Here is a 16,803-nt window from a genome sequence, read left to right as displayed (position 1 = left end):
AGTGACACTTTAGCAAGTTATGAGTCAGCATAGCTGAATACTATGGATAGGAGACCTGAACATGCAGATTTGATGGCACCTCTGTTTTCAGATGGGTCTTCCCACACTGTATTCCCAACATGGCTAAATATACATATTGCAGGAAGCTTGGCTTCCCAGATGTTTGAAGGCAGATAGTTTGCAAGTCTTTGTTTTTCAATACTCTGGAAATCTGGCCTGAGTTCTTAACACTGTGTATTTAATCAGACATCAAATATCCAGGTCTGGTTTTTTTTTTACTTTGCTAAAACTCACTCACTTGAGTGAGAAATGGCAGTATAGTAATTGTTTGTTCATTATAATGTATTTGGTGAGATGAGAGATCAGGGGCTTTTGTTCCCATACCAATAATTTAGAGATAAATCCCCAAATTTCTCTTCTTCCTAAGACTAAGTCTGCATTTAGTCAAAACATGTTTGATATTATTAGAGACCTATGTATATTAGGAAATTTGTGGAGTAATTTGAGTAAATTGAGGAGAATACACTGCATAGAGACTCAAGGCTTGCCTTAAAGTTCAAAATCAGACTCAGATCAGATTTTGGAATAAATTCTCCATTTCTGGCTTTTAGAAAGCTCTGCGTTTAGTTTGCTAGGAGCTTATTAATTCATATGAAAACATGTTAAAATATTAAAAGAATAGCTAAAATTGAAGCTATATGGCCATCATAAAAAGCACTATTTTAGCTATAATTTTCCTGTGCTATCAAGAAACTGGAGCAATTTTGATTGTGGGGGCTTTTTCACCCTGTATTTGGAAATCAGTTCAAGATTACTACAAATGATAAATTACTGTCATAAACTACTCGAAAGAAGTGTTGCTCTGCATTCATCCAGCTATACATTACAATATCCTAAGTTTTCATTGGTGCTTACATATTCAAATCTGAAAAGAGTACTTTGTAACAACACTTGGGTCTTCAGAGAGTCTGCAGAAACCACAAACTGAATGAGAAGTGGCTGAAGATATGTGCTTGAATTTAGTCTTTTAATTTTTCCTTTTTCCTTAAGTCCATGGGCTAAAGAAATCTTTAAGCTAGGGAAAGACAGAAATACCTTACACCACTACATGGTCAATTGTAAAGGTCAGATTCTGTGACAGGATCTTCAAAACCAATCTATAGAACAAACACAATTAATGAGAGAGAAAATGAATTTACCTAGATTGTGCATCACCGTAAACAACGTTTGGATTTAAGCTTCTTAGTTGTAAATAAACAGACATGATCTTGCAACCTCTGTCATCCTCATCACAATATTATATATAACTGCTAGACCACAATCTTCCACAGCAGAAAATATTTTGTTTAGGATTTGCAAGCTGTCAATCTTATTAACAATCATGGATGTGAGCTCTTTTTTTCTTCAGGCCCGACAACACATATTGTCCTAACAAAAATGCAGCAACATTCAGTTTGTAAATGGCAAAGTGGCTGCTTAAAAAGTAAACATTTTAAACACTAAGGTAGGAAACATCCATCCTACAGAGGCAAAATGTGTAAGTTGTTTTGAACTGGTGCAAGCTGGGGATGCAGTGGTTTGAGTAGGGAGGATGAAGTGTAGGATTGGTACCAAAAAACAGGCCAAATAGCCATGTCCCAGACTTTTGTCTTCAGTATTTGAGAGGAACACGTTTCAAACCACATATCATCCTGGTTTCACCTCAAGCAACCTTCCTAGGTACAGGTCAGGACAACACCAACCTCAGCACATTGTGAGTGGTTTCAGTTGACTAGAGGACAAAAAGCACAGTATTTGTAGGGTGCCTCAGTCATACAGTATCTGAAAGCTTTGCTTCCTGATAAAACACAAACTGCATTTCCTCAGTCTCTAATTCCATTTCTTTAAAATTTTAATTCACAATATTTTTTCTTAATGCAGGGCTATAATGGTGACTGTAACAAGGGCTTCATGTTTCAGTGAATACCAGCTTTGTTTTGTTCCTTATTCAGTCTCTCTGGATGATGTTTTATTATGCACACTGTGCATAATGTCTGTTTGTTATTTTTGTTTTATATGTTACCAAGCTTGAACACTGAGAAATTAAGTTGTTAGCTCTTTTATGATGCAGTTTGGATTTGAAAAAGAAAAGAGAGGAAAGTAAAAGGGCCAAAAACCCCACAACAAAAATATATAATAACAAGCAATAGGAGACTGACTGTAGTTTAAAGAGTGCAAGTTTGCAACACAGTAGAAATGGGAGGAAGCTTTATACAGGCATTGAATTTAGGAAAAAACCCCAGCCATTTACAAAAAATAATTAAATGTTCTGAAGAAATTCTGGGACAAAATAAAAAAGAAAATTGAGTGCAAAGTCTAATCAGATGCAGGGATGTATTCCAAAGAATCAGATGTAAACTGAATGCTTGGGGAAAGACCTCATCAAGAGGTTCAGCCAGAACAGTCAGCAGTGAGCCAGGCAGAAGCAGCCTGTGGAATCTGGGAAATGTAGCAGAAGAAAGTGCACCACAGAGCTGTCACAGAGGCATCTCTCATTGACAAAAGCCTGGGAGCCAATAACTGGGACATACTGCGAGTGGCTCTTTGAGAACTGAAATTGCCTAGTGCTGAGCCATGGAGAATGAGGTTGCTCCCCTGAATGCAAGGTAAACAGGCTGCACATGAGTTCAGCATCCCCAAATTGTCCCAGGTAGTCAACTCAATACTGCTAGATAGCAGATAGGATCACTCCAGGCAGCGCTGAAATGAATTCTTTCCTTGTTTGAGAGAAGGTTACTCACTAAATTCTAGGGCATCACACAATTTGTTGTGCAATTAAAATGGCTGCAAACACAGTCACTTTTAAAACAAACTAGCTACAGTTCTCCCTTTATAGTCTCCATATGCAAGGAATAAACTCTTTTAATTAACCCAGTTACTTTCTGTTTTTCAACTGCAAGGGAAAACACTTGCTAAATTGGCTTAGATTATGCTGCATTTTATTGGACTTTTAAAATGTTACTTTAATAAGTATTTCTTCTGAAAACTGTTTATCACTTCTGCAACATCTTCTGAAATGAATGACGAGACAATGCTAATGGTATTAATTATTTTCTCTTCAAAACTCACTGAATTTTTTCCCACACAGAAATTTGCCCAGAATACTGGCAAGCTGATGGGTAAATGAGAAACCTCTACAAAAGTGGGAAGACAAGCAAGACACAGTATTTGCTGAAGTTTGACTGCCAGGGCATCCACATTCTGTTTCCTTCAGATTGTACAGGACTTACAGTTTTGTGAAGGAAGCATACTCAGTCCTAGTCAGAAAACTTGCCTGTTTATATGTATCACATAAACAGAACAGTTATAAGTAATGCAGAGTATATTTTGTATACGATTGCAGAGATTTAACTATTTACTGAATTGAAGTGAAGGTTTCTTGATAATCTAAGGTCCCTACCAATAAACTAACTGTTAAAATGTTGCAGAGCAAAAGGAAGAAGAGTCGTACTATGTTGTATGCTGAAAGTCTTATTATTGATACTCATTAACACAGAAGGAAATAATCCATAATTTAAGCATTTTAAAGCGCAGCTGTGAACCTGAGTTTATTTTTCATTCTGTCTGGTGCTTTATCAGGAAGAGAATGAAAAGGATTTGCAAATGCAGCAATACTTCAACACCTGGTATAGAAGAAAAGCCCTCAGAAAGCGTAGATCTCTCAGGTCCCAATGGAGTTTTAACAGACATTGGGATTTTCTGTTTTAATCCACCTCCTATACTTCTGCTTAATAAGCTTTTGCAGGAGCTACAAGCATATCAACTGTCAGATACCAATGGCATTCACATGCTACATCTACCTTCATAAAATCCATTCTGTAATATACACTCTCTTCAGTGAAGACTCTGAAGTATAAAAGATATGGGTATTACTTACGCATGAATGGAAACACATTTAGAAATTAAAATTCTGCTATGTGACAGAGAAACGTTACAAAATCACTAAAGATTTATGAAAGAGAAATAAACAAAGCAAAAATTAGCATTGCTCCAAGATTTACAAGTATCATATATTCAGTAAAGTATCTTGTAAAGTAAAATGATCCAACAAAAACCAATGAAGCTCTGATACTTTTACACAAATCTTTTTCTCTTAGGCCTTGTAGTTTGGTTTTGGTACACATTTTAATTTCAGTGGTGTTGTCTGTTGAGTCAGTCATTAGGGAAATATTTCAAAAACCTTTCCACTTGCCCTTTCAGGAGCATTTTTGTGGCCCATCATTTGTTTTTTAATAAGCAATGGTTGCTATGTTTTACCTGGAGATAAATGAAAAATGTCTAGAAAGATGGAGCATAGGCAGGAAGCATTTTATGTAATAGAGGAATGGGTTTTTTTCTATTCTCATGTCCTCTATAACAGCATGTTAATTAAAACCTGTATAAAGCACAGCATGAAAATCGATTTATGCATGCAGGTAAAAGAAAGTCACAGAACCATAATAGCTGGAATGAGAGGTGGCTCACAATACAATAACACATTCAGAGACAAAAAATTTTAACTGTGCGGGTGCAGGACTCAGTGTAGGACACTTCAGAACAGGCAGCTGCACTTTCTTTTGTAAGGTCTGGTTAGTAAGAATTTTGAGATATTTTCACCTTTCTCAAACCCAGTGTTCTCAGGCTCATATCTAATACTTATTGCTGAGGAGAAGATATTGACTGACTTATCTATGGAAATCCAAATGCATTCCCAGGTAAAGAATGCAGCCCCTGTTCTGTTCCCTGAGTCAACCCTGTGCCCTCTCCCAGCCTGGTCACTCCCACCCTAACTCCCTGTTGGTCTTCTGTTTTAAACCTTCCCTTGTAATACCCCCGTGTTACCTAATAATTGGTCCCTGATGGTTTCCCCGCCTTACCCTCCCATGTATTTTAGCCTGGACCCTCTGAGCCTCTGGGCCTTTGTTCCCCTGAACGCTGGACAATGCTGAGTGGTGGCTGAAAATAAACTTCTTTGTATAACCCTGCAAAGGCCTTTCCTGCTGATTTCACCCCAAGCAACACCTTAAATGCTACAGTTATCTACACTTGTTATGCAAGTGTTCCTCTTGTAAGGAAGAAAACAGCAACATCTTCCTTTGGCTCTCCATTTTTGATGTTATGAAAAAAGAAAAAGGATATAGTCTTTACAGAAATTTTTGTTCCCTTCACCTGGGTGGATGGGTTTCTTATACCATACAATGCATCCATCATGACCATCCTGGGAGCCAGTGACAAGGAAGATGTGCTGCCCTTAGCATCCCAGCTGTAAAAAGCCAGTGCTGTGTCCATTATCCCACATCTTCCTGTGTTTGCAGGTACCAAATAATTGTCAAATCAGAGTATTACCAGAATGGACTACATTTGGGTCGATTCATGCTTTAACTTGAGGTACAAAAAACACACCCCAGACTTCATAGTTCACTACTATGCCAATTGCAAAATAGAAGTTTTCTATTCCAACATAACACTCCTATCTTCTTCCATCCTCAGAACAGTGTCTTCATCATATGTGAAGCTTTTTATTAAAATCTGTTCTCAAATGAGTGCAGGGGTTTTTTTCTGCTTTCCCCTTCTCGTCCCTCCAAATTTAATTTTAGGCAATTGCTATGCAAGGCTTCTGATGTGATGCTTTTGTTTTCTGACAGACAGAAATCCAAAGAGAATTTTGGTAGTACATAATAAAGGTGGATTATTGATGTTGTGTTGTTCGACTGAGTCTTCTTTCAGAGCTTTTATTGGGGATCTCTCTCATTGCATGCGAACAATGAAACAGATGTGTCTGAGAAATTTGCATGGCCAAACTCACTTCAGATGTCAGAAGAAATCCTAAGAGTCACAAATGAAGGCCTGGTGTCAGAGAATGGAACATCCACAGTTTCTTTCCAGGATGACAGTGAATTGATCATGCAGGAAGAAGTGCAAAAAACTCTTCAAAATTCTAAAATCAAATCCAGAAAAATCAAACTCCTTATAAAAGGGGAAGTTTATGATACGATTTAAATTTTTAAAATAACATAACAATGGAAAAAACCCCCACTGCTCTTAGAAGTCCAATTATTTGACTATCACTATTGTAAGGAGTTGTACATAGTATATAATGTTCAGCAAAAAGATCAATAGCTAGACTGAAAAAGAAACTGTAACTTGCAACCTGATCAGTAGTCCCTCTGTGTCAGTCAGTCATGAGGTTTAAAGAAACAGAATGATCAGAAGCAGCTGCCTTGAAAAATTGAAATAATGAATTACACGTTTGAATTTGAAATTCTGTACTAAACTGTAGACTGTCATTTGCATATGGTTATTGAGATAGTTATCATAATCTAATAGCAATAATTTGAATTCTACTGTCCTAGGTTACAATGTAAAGATATGCCCAAAGGTATGTATTCTATCACCATCTGCTGAAACCAGGTGGGGCAGTGATTCTTTTCTCTGTGGGAGATATCCTCTGCTAATGGACCATCTGCTAAAACCAGATGGGGCAATGTTCTTTCTCTTTCCCATGACCCACCCTTCCTCCAGGGAGGTATCTTCTGTTAATGGGCCATTGAGTCCTATTGCATGACTGATAAAATTACATTATCCCACTGGGAGATGTTCCACCCAGGAGGAGGAGCTAAGCCTTTCTTACCTAGATAAAAACTGAAATTTGGAACACCAAAGCTGCCCTTACCCACTGGTTTCCAGAGGACAAGAGCTACCAGGGTCACTGCTAGGGTTTCTACAGGTTCACTGCTTTGAGAAGACCACTTCATCCAGACTGCTACCACCACCCTAATTAATGGGGTGTCAGGTTGTATTCTGACTTTTTCTTTTGCACTATTGCATGTATTTTATTTTTTCTTTTTTTCCGATTAAATTATACTTCTGACTTGGAGTCTCTCACTGGTTTTGATTTCAAAACCATTGCATCTACCTAAGACAACAGCTATAGGAAAAATAAAAAAGGGAGAGTGAAAAATAAAATTTTGCAGAAATTGATATTGGTTTGCAGCAACTAATACATATTTCCTCTACTACAGCACTTGATGAAATAGTGGAAAGAGGCTACATAAATCAATCAGAGAATACAGTGAAACCTTCACAGGTCCCGTGATACTAATGACTATTGACCCATAGCTACAGTGTGTTATGCTTATTGCACTCTCCAGCTTTACTTGGTGGTTTGAACTTTCAGAATAGATGAATCTGGGCACAGAACTCATTAAAAATTGACCATCTGGACATCCACCATCATTTCAGCTGTGTGCAATATAGGAAACTCAGCAACCTGCTGTTTGGAATAGGTTTTCAAAGTCTGCAAAACATTTCGTCCAGAACTGTTGGCAATTCTTGATAAAGAAATAAATGCCAGCAGATCAAAAGAAATTATGATGAGGGCAGTAAGTGACACTGCAAAGAGATGAGTTTCTTTTGACATTTAGAGTTACCTGGCAATGCAATATAAGACAAAACATTGGCATGGCACAATAGAGTTTCAGGATTATGTAAATCTACAGGTGTTTACTTTGGGAAGTTTAGGAGGGGGGAAGATGCTGAGGAATAAGAACACATGTGAAATAATTCCTGAAGACTATGTTTAAAGCCCTTTTTTTTTTTTTTTTTATGGTGGTCTATACCCTGCCTGCAGGCTTTGGATGGAAATAAATGGAAAACTATGTATTCTGAAGTAGTAGCTCCATCTTTGTCTTGGTTGGTAAAGTGAGAGCAGAATTTTGTCCTTTACCTTCAGGCATATGACTGTATCTTCATTCTTTTAGTTTTGATCCCCACAATATTCCATGAAAGTTGTATGGAGTGGCTTGAAGCTTTGTGAACTGGTTAACAACACAACACAATAAAAAAAGACAGATAAATATAAGTATGAGAGAATGGTTTCCTTTCCTTTATGTTTCTATTGTGTTTCAGAGAAGAAAGACATTTCATTCCACCAAGAGGGAAATTGCTTTGTGACTAAAATGGTATTAGACTGTCTCCTATGAATTTTCTTAAAGCACAGAGGAGTAACAGCAAGAAAGAGCAAACAAATACTGCTGTGTGAATAGACTTGAAAATAAACCTTATTCTACACCATGCATTTCAGAAGTTCTGGAGCCAGAAAGAATTGTTAGATATTGTGCCTAACAACAGGCCTTGGATTTTTCTTTAAGCAAATCCTGTTTGACTAAAACTTAATAACAATGACAACCCAGTCTTGACTTAGAGTATGAACAATTATGTAGAACCTGCTGCACGATTTCACAAGTGGTTGCAAAGTCAGTTAGTTTCAAAGTCAGAACTCCCCACTTGATTTCTAGCTTGATTTGATCTAGCTTCAATTTCCAGGTACTGGATTTTTGTTTCATTTTGGATTTCAGTAAAGTTTTTGATGCTATCTCTCACAGTATCCTTCCAGAAAAAAAAGCACTCAGCTGGATAACTGATGGATGAGCAACTGGCTCATGGATCAGGCAGAAGAGTTTATGGTGAAGGGGGTGACCTGTAGCTAGTGGGATTCCACAGGACCCCACTGTAGGGCCAGTGCACTTTAATGCCTTCAGAAATGACTTGGACACTGGACTGGATGGGATACTAAGTTTGTCAATGATACAAAACTGGGAGGAGCTGTTGACTTGCTTGAAGGAAGAGAGACCTTACAGAGAAACCTGAACAAATTAGAGGGCTGGGAAATCACCAACCATAAGAAGTTCAACAAGGAAAAGTGCTGGATTCTGTGTCTGAAACAGGGCAGCCCTGCATGTACAGACAGACTGGGGAATGAGAGGCTGGAGAGCAGTGCCACGGAAAGGGAGCTGGTCCATGGCAAGTTGAACATGAGTCATTGTGCCCTGGCAGCCAGGGGGGCTGCCCTTTCCTGGGGGTCATCAGGCACAGCATCACCAGCCAGGCAAGGAGGGGATTGTCCTGCTCTGCTCTGCACTGGGGTGGCCTCACCTTGAGTGCTGAGGGCAGTTTTGGATGCCACAATATAAGAAAGATATTAAAATATTAGAGAATGTCCAAAGGAGGGCAATAAAGATATTGAAGGGCCTTGAAGTGAAGCTGTGTGAGGAGTGGCTGAGGTTGCTTGGTCTGTTCAGCCTGAAGAAGAGTAGACCGAGGAGAGACCTCACTGCAGTACAGCTTCCTCCTGAGGGGCACAGGAGGGGCAGGCACTGATCTCTGCTCTGTGGTGACAGTGACAGGACCTGAGGGAATGGCCTGAAGTTATGTCAGGGAAGGTTTAGGTTGGATACTAGGAAAAGGTTCCTCACCCAGAGGGTGATCAGGCACTGGAACAGCTCCCCAGGGTAGTGGTCACAAGGAAGCGTTTGGACAATGCTCTTAGGCTCATGGTGTGATTCTCGAGGCTGTCCTGTGCAGGGCCAGGAATTGGACACAATGATCCTTGTGGATCCCTTCCAACTCAGCACATTCTGTGATTCTGTGAAATATATAATTTACTGTAATAAGCAGCATCTGCTTACTGCACCATCATATTCATACTAAGAGAAACAAAAGCATCACAATAATGGCAATCCTGGGCATACTAAGTGAAAACAATAAAGTGGGATAGAATTCAAACCATGGTTCTGACTTTTTTTTGAGAACATTGAAGAAGGTTTTAATCACCTATCACACAGGTCTACATGAACTATATATATAACATTTTCTAAGGCATGATTAATTTTTAAGTACATGATAAACGCAGAGGATAAAATGTTTTACAAGGATGCCCTTGCACACAGGATGTGATTAATACATGATGAGGGAATCAGTTATCTCTTTGAATATCCAAACTGGAGCTTCCTGAAAACACTAGTGCTGGCAAGGGAAAAATTAAGATTAATATTACTTGAAGCAGAGTATTTGACTGTAGTAGATAGATAACTCTGCCCTTGTCTGTATTGACAAAAGTCCCCTGGACCACAAAGGATCCATACAATCAAGTTCAAAGTGGATGCTCATATAAATAAGGATCCTAGACTCCTCATGTCTGTCTCCATATAAGTGTCCATGACAGCACAAACACCCAAACTCATTTTTGGGTTCAGTTTTTGAGTAGAAAAAATGTATTTTGCAGGAAACTCTGATCTGTGCTCTATGCTTTTTAGCTGGTTGCCTTTGTCACTGTAATAAAGAACTTCATATTCAGGCTTTTATACATATATATAGATAGATAGATAGATAGATGCATATATATACACATATATATATGTATACACATATATATATGTATACACATATATATATGTATACACATATATATATACACACACATATATATATACATATATATACATATATATATATATAACTGCATATGTTTGATTCTATAATGATCTTCAAGTTACCTAAAGTTTCTCTAAAATGAGATAACTCTTTGGAATTCATTCTACCCAGTTCAGTCAGGAGTTATTTTTGTGCTTTTCATATTGCAATCAATAAAGTAGCATTACTATAATATAGTATTGATATAATAAAAATTAAAATAGCCAGGGGTTTGGATATACTGTCTGAACCACAAGTAAATGTGCAATTCAAACTACAGACAGGACATGAAACACAACACCAGACATCAAGTTCCAGAACAGAACAACAGAAGACTATTCCCACACTTTCTGTTTAATTCTCATGTGAGGCAACAAACTATTAGGGAGATATGATCATAACTGGCACTCTAGGGCTACATTATTACCCAGGAAAAAGCTGACCTAGGAAAAATATGCATCAGGGGACATTAAGAATAGTCACCCTGGTAGCAATGATAGTAAGCATAATCAGGTATAGTAAATACCAAGAGTGTTGAACTAAAAGGTCCACTCCTAAAGCTGAATGTCTACTATGGAATAAATAGGAATAAAAAACCCAGAAAAACCCAAACCCAACTGTTTGGAATCTATGTAGAAGAAGAATTTTATAGCATTGTTATAGTTAACGAAAATTATCCTCTCTTATGATATCTCAAAATGTAAGTGAGAGCTCGTATATTTTAGGTAGGTCCTTGGGCGGCAAGCTGGTGTTGCAAGAAAAGCAATGTGGTTTGAAAAGCTTCCTCTTTCATACACTCAAGATTTCTATATTTAATGATGAATATACTATACTATACTATACTATACTATACTATACTATACTATACTATACTATACTATACTATAATATAATATAATATAATATAATATACTTGAGTGTACCTTCAGTACCATGCGACCATCTTTGCACAGTGACAAGGGTAAAAAGCAGATGATAATCATCTGTGTCTCTCCTCACTATTATGAACATCAGGGTTTTTGGAGACTTTTATGAATTCAATACTATTAATAGCAGCAACAATTGTATAAGTTTCACTTTGATGAGAAAACGGACTCAGGAGCATCTCTAACTTAAAACTGCCGTTATATGTGCTAGGGTGAGATGAATAATAGACCTCCTAAAGTACTCACATATCACAATTCTCTTTCAAAGGAAATGCAGTACTTCAGCTCTTTATCTCTTACCACTCTTTTACACTGAGAAATGAGTCTGCCTTCTAGTTAAACAAGATACGGTGTGAGTTTAAGGAATGTCCAATTAGGAAACATAAGACTAAAATAATCCTGCTCCTGAATAAAGATGCTAGCTTTTCTTGTGAAAAATGTAAAAAAGAGGGTGTTCAGTATTTTCCCATTCAGCAATCAGCTCTGCTCGTTCAGTGTTGCATTTGATATCCTCTTTGGAGAATCAAAATACATTCTGCTCTTCTCCACATCCTCCTGTTTTGGCAACATCCTGTATTTTGTCCAGATAGTGTGCAAAACACTTTGCAGTAGAGAAAAGCAATGGCATGAAGTAAATTTGGATTTACTGATCCACAAATAGTCCTTTTGACAAGACTGAATGGCCTTGGCTGTAGCAGAAAGACAGGAATAGTTTTCACTTAATATCTAATTTTTTACTTTTCTTCTTTCCCTCTCTTTCTGTTAGTGGATTAGATATACACTTTTATTGATGTGAAAAAATAATAACAATGGTTTGGTATCCTATCTTTGGCATATCATATCTTGATATTATCTGATTTTGTGAATTTAATACTTTTTAAATCAAGAATTTACCTATGGATTGGTACCCTTTCATTAAAAAAAAAGCAGAATAGATTATATGCATGTGTATGTGCTACAGTCATCAATTTAATTAAAAAATTTATCTTTTATTTCTACATAAATGTATAACATACTCTTAGCTCTCAATCAGTACTTGTTTGTCAACTGTCTTTGGGTTGGGTGAATGCAGGAAAATGAAAAAGCTACTTTATTTGGGCCAAATCACATGTCATATTAAATTAGGAAAGTGAGCTGCTGTTGAGGAAACATTAATTAAATCATGGAGAACTGTGTGCTCAAACTTTGAATACATTTAGGACTACTCTAGGGTAAAAAAAAGATGAGAAAACAATCCCATCCTAAATTATATTCAGAAAGCCTTAGCTGGAAGCAGACCCAATCATAGGCAGAAATCTGCCAACTTGATACCAGTTAGATACCAGCGTATTACTAAATGGATTTTGTGTTTATGGCCATGTGAAAGAAAGACAAAATGCCATATATATGTATATATGAATTTTTGCAAATTTATAGTAGAAGGGATCAATGTATCATATATCTTTATAATATAGGGTGTATTTTTTTAAATACTACCAGAGAGTAAACTAAAAGAGGTCTCTTTCCCTAATATTTTTGATCTTTTTTTCTACAATTACAACTTACTTTAAAAGGAAACATCTCGGACAAATCCATAGGTTCCTTTCAAAAGAAAGAGTTCAAACCCATAAAAGACAAATATCTTGATTTCAAGCAAGTTCCTGCTGTCAGTATCATGTAAACAACATAACTCAACAGGACCAGCATGTTATGGCCAGTGTAATGAGGAAAGACTATGATTTATAAGACATGAAGAATGAATGACTCCGTTACTTTACAATGATACCTGTGGAATGAAACATAAAAAAAGGGAGAGTACAAAACCAGCTTGAATTATTGCAAGTGTGCAGTGTTCAAGTTTTCTCTTAGTATATGGACACAGTTCAATTGTTAAAAAAGCACATTATGATGAAGGTGGAGGACATCACAGATTTACATTCAAAGCCAGCATGTAACTAAACTGAAGAGTCTGTGAAATTTAAAAGTGATTTAATGTCTCTGCTGTTCAATCGTGAGTAGTAAAGGAATTTAACAGTATTTATCTTTTCCCCAAAATATCATGGGATTATCATTTGACTTTAATTTTTCTTCTTAATAGTAAAGGGTTATATTGAACAGAGGTTATATTTAATCATAAAAACCAGAAAGACCCTAAAGAAATGCCAAACCCCAAACTCTACTTATCACCAAGAAGTTCACTCTGTGCACAGAAATGATTTCTCACTGTTTTGGGGACACTGTAACACTATAAGGAATCTTTTTTCCCCCCAGTTTTTTCTTTCTTTCCTTCTTTCTTTATTTTTTTTTTAAGTAAAAGATTTTAAAAGTAAGTGTGAAAATCAACTTTTCATTTTATTTTTTAGTGTTAGGCAAGTCAAAACTGCCAGAAAAGAATTTCAGATCATTCTTAATGCATTGAAAAAAGACCAGACTTGGGTATCTGAAAACGTATTTTAGCTACAATAACTTTCATTATACCTTTAGGCTTTTATTTATAACTTCTCCCTGGCTTTTATGAAATTTTATCATTAAATCCCAAAATCAGCATTTCTCTGTTAAAAAGTTTGTGCATTATAAGAGTACATTCAGTTGACCTTTTTTGAAAAGGCCATGAAGCTGAGATGTTTTGTGCAAATTATCTCTGAAGGAATCAGTCATACAAAACAGGTTCTAAGAAGAATAGTAAAAAAATTTGGTATAGATAATTGTTCTACATTGTTTTTAATTCATGTGCTCTTGCTCATAATGACTAAGCAAAAATCTCTTGTGGTCCTATATTGTTAAAAATAAATTTCTCTTCAAAAGACTTGCATTTTTTTTTCAATTGAACATTTTAAATGAAAAAAAAATGGCAGCAGATAAGACATGCATTTGAAATGGACTTCTGAGAAAAAATATATGCTTTATATACAAAACATGAGGAAAATAGCAGTTAGTAATAACTCTATCTATGGATTTTGTTATGTTGCTTTACTTTCAGCATGACATTTTTACATGTTTTTGTACAGAGGCCATCACAAAGTGTTATCAAGAGATGTTATGACCTGTCCCTGAAGGGAAGGGTAACCGAGGTTCTTGCTAATATATCTCTTGGGATCAAAGTGGATTAGAGTGAAATGATGTGGAAATATTAGTGTTTGTAAATATATGTACATAGAGTTTATTTTAAAACAATATGGTTGCAATAGAAAACAGGTATGTAGCTATGTTAGGGTTTTTTTCCCATCAGAAAGGAATAAAAAGAAAAGTAAAATAGAAAATAATTGAAAAAGAAAGGCTTTTCCTAAGGACAAACTGTTCCTGAATGAAAGTAACAAAGCAGTGACAAGAAGTTAGTTATCTTCAGGAGCCAGGAATAGTCTAATATTTACCAAATGAAAATTATTTCCTATTTGCAGCCATAAACAATAAGATCTCCAAATCAAGATTTCTCTCAATCTATGTATTTTTATTTCACTTCTAGAGCAATTGGAGCAGGGATTTTACCTCAGTGAAATACTAGGAGTTTGATCAAAAGCTTGAAATTCATAATTTGTTTTACTGAGCACCATAATTTTACTTTTTGCTTCTTCATAATAAAAGCTAAGAAACAGTTAGTAAGGGGATTTTTTTTTAATATAATTAAATCTCCTGTTAATTGAAAAATATTCCTCTGTCTATAACCCTTTTGGAAAAAGCTCATCTCTGCTTCCTTCAATATTTGTTGTTCAAGATAAATGATGTAAGCCACGATACAACTAAGCAGAGCTCGTACCCTGATTGGGGTTTTCATTGTGAAGGATGCTTTAAACAATAATATCATGCAGATCTTACAAAGCCGTGGAAATATAGTGGCATAAAGCAGTAATTGAAAAGTCCAGTGATACCAACTGGTATAAAAAGCCATCTGGGTAATGAGCAGAGTTGCCTCAGTTCAAAAGGGAGTGAAATCAGCGCCTTGGTACTGGGAAAACATCTCTAATGCCTGCAAATCCTCTATTGCCACATTATTCATTTCCCTCCCTAAAAACACTCTTACAGCTGCTTCATTCATCCTGCAGAAAGTCCCTTCTCCAGATGGTGTGGGTGGCCTACCAGAGGATATTGCCAAATAATATTCTGTTGCAAGAGGTCCAGGGCTGAGGGAAGAATGAAAGAAAATTCAGTCTCCTCTGAACACGTGGAACGCCCTTGTGAAAGATGCAGAATTTTACGGTTTTTTTTTCCACGGAGGGAGCTACTATTCTAGTCTGAAGAATAAAAACATCAGTGAAGGGTTACAGCAGTTAATTTTCTCTTTGCTCTTGATTCTCAAAGTTTGTGTAAGTACAAACTCCCATTGGGTTAGATGAACTAGAGTTGAAGTAGATGGAAATTATCTTGTTTCTTCAGCATCAGTGGTCTGTGGGGATGAAACTTTTTGGCTTCAGTAGAGATATTGAGGCCAATTCTGTGCTAACCTGTATCCTGTGCAATTGCACTGATGCTAACATGACCAAGCAAGGTGCCTGCTCGGGAAGACAGTGATGTTGATGCTCAGTTATGCAATACTTGGGGAGGTTTTTCACTTGACATCGTGTATACAGCTGGGAAGGCTATTCATTAACACTCTTTCTTTCAGAATCCCTCTGAACTCAGGATGTCTCTTCTTTTTGGAGAGGAGAAAAAAACAAGTGCACTATTATTACAGTTGTTGACACTGTCTTTTATGGGCATGAATAGAGATTATTTGGACAGCAGCAGTAAATGATGTGCAGTAAATCCATCAGGCCAAATTGGCAGAGATCATTAACTAAAGAGACAAAAGTGTTTTTCATCTGAAAATAAATGTGCACAATGTGGTAGCTGTTGTTGTTTGCATGGGGAGAGACTTTTCATGGTCTTGATCCCTGAACATGAGTGGGGGAGCATTTAATTGCAGGATGCCTTTTACAGAACACACATTTTAAAACAACAAACATTTGTCCTGGTAAAACAAATGACAGTTTCTGTAATTATTTCTTCATGTGCCACTGAATGCTCAAATAAGGAACTCCTTATCTTCTGCTACAAAACATCCATCTAGTGAATATCCCAGCTCAAAGACTTCAGGTCAAAATGTTCTTTAGTACAACATGCAGTGTCCTATAATTTGTATATTGCTGGATTTTACTAATCTTTGATACAGGGGGGACCTTTTTGCAGCACTGTGACTCTACTTCCAGACATCTCCTGTTACAAAATGAAGGCACTTGATTAAATAGAAAAGAATCTGCCAGCAACCAGGTCTATTATTCATTTAACTGAAAGAGCTGCTGGTTTTCCTCTTTTTCTAACTTCATCTGGGTTGGAACCTGCTTCAAAAAACTTGCAGTTCTGCCTATCACTTGAGAATATATTAATTGCATAATTTTTGGAATACTAAGGATAAAAATTAATTTTAATTTTTTTTCTGCACTTAAAATAGACATAGAGGAATGAGGTCAAATGTTCATGATGCACCATTACATCAGTGCAGCAACCTCAGCTTGATCTTGTTGCAGCCACAGGCTGGTTACTGACTCCCCTACTAGAAATAAGGAATAATTATCTTTGTAGCTTAGTCATATCTCCAAGTATAGGAAATCACACCACAATAGAGACTTTATTGGAAGTACATTTATCTTTTGTC

This window comes from Oenanthe melanoleuca, chromosome 4 (assembly GCF_029582105.1).
Source record: "Oenanthe melanoleuca isolate GR-GAL-2019-014 chromosome 4, OMel1.0, whole genome shotgun sequence".
NCBI classification, from domain to species: Eukaryota; Metazoa; Chordata; class Aves; order Passeriformes; family Muscicapidae; genus Oenanthe; species Oenanthe melanoleuca.
This window is presented reverse-complemented; position numbering follows the sequence as displayed.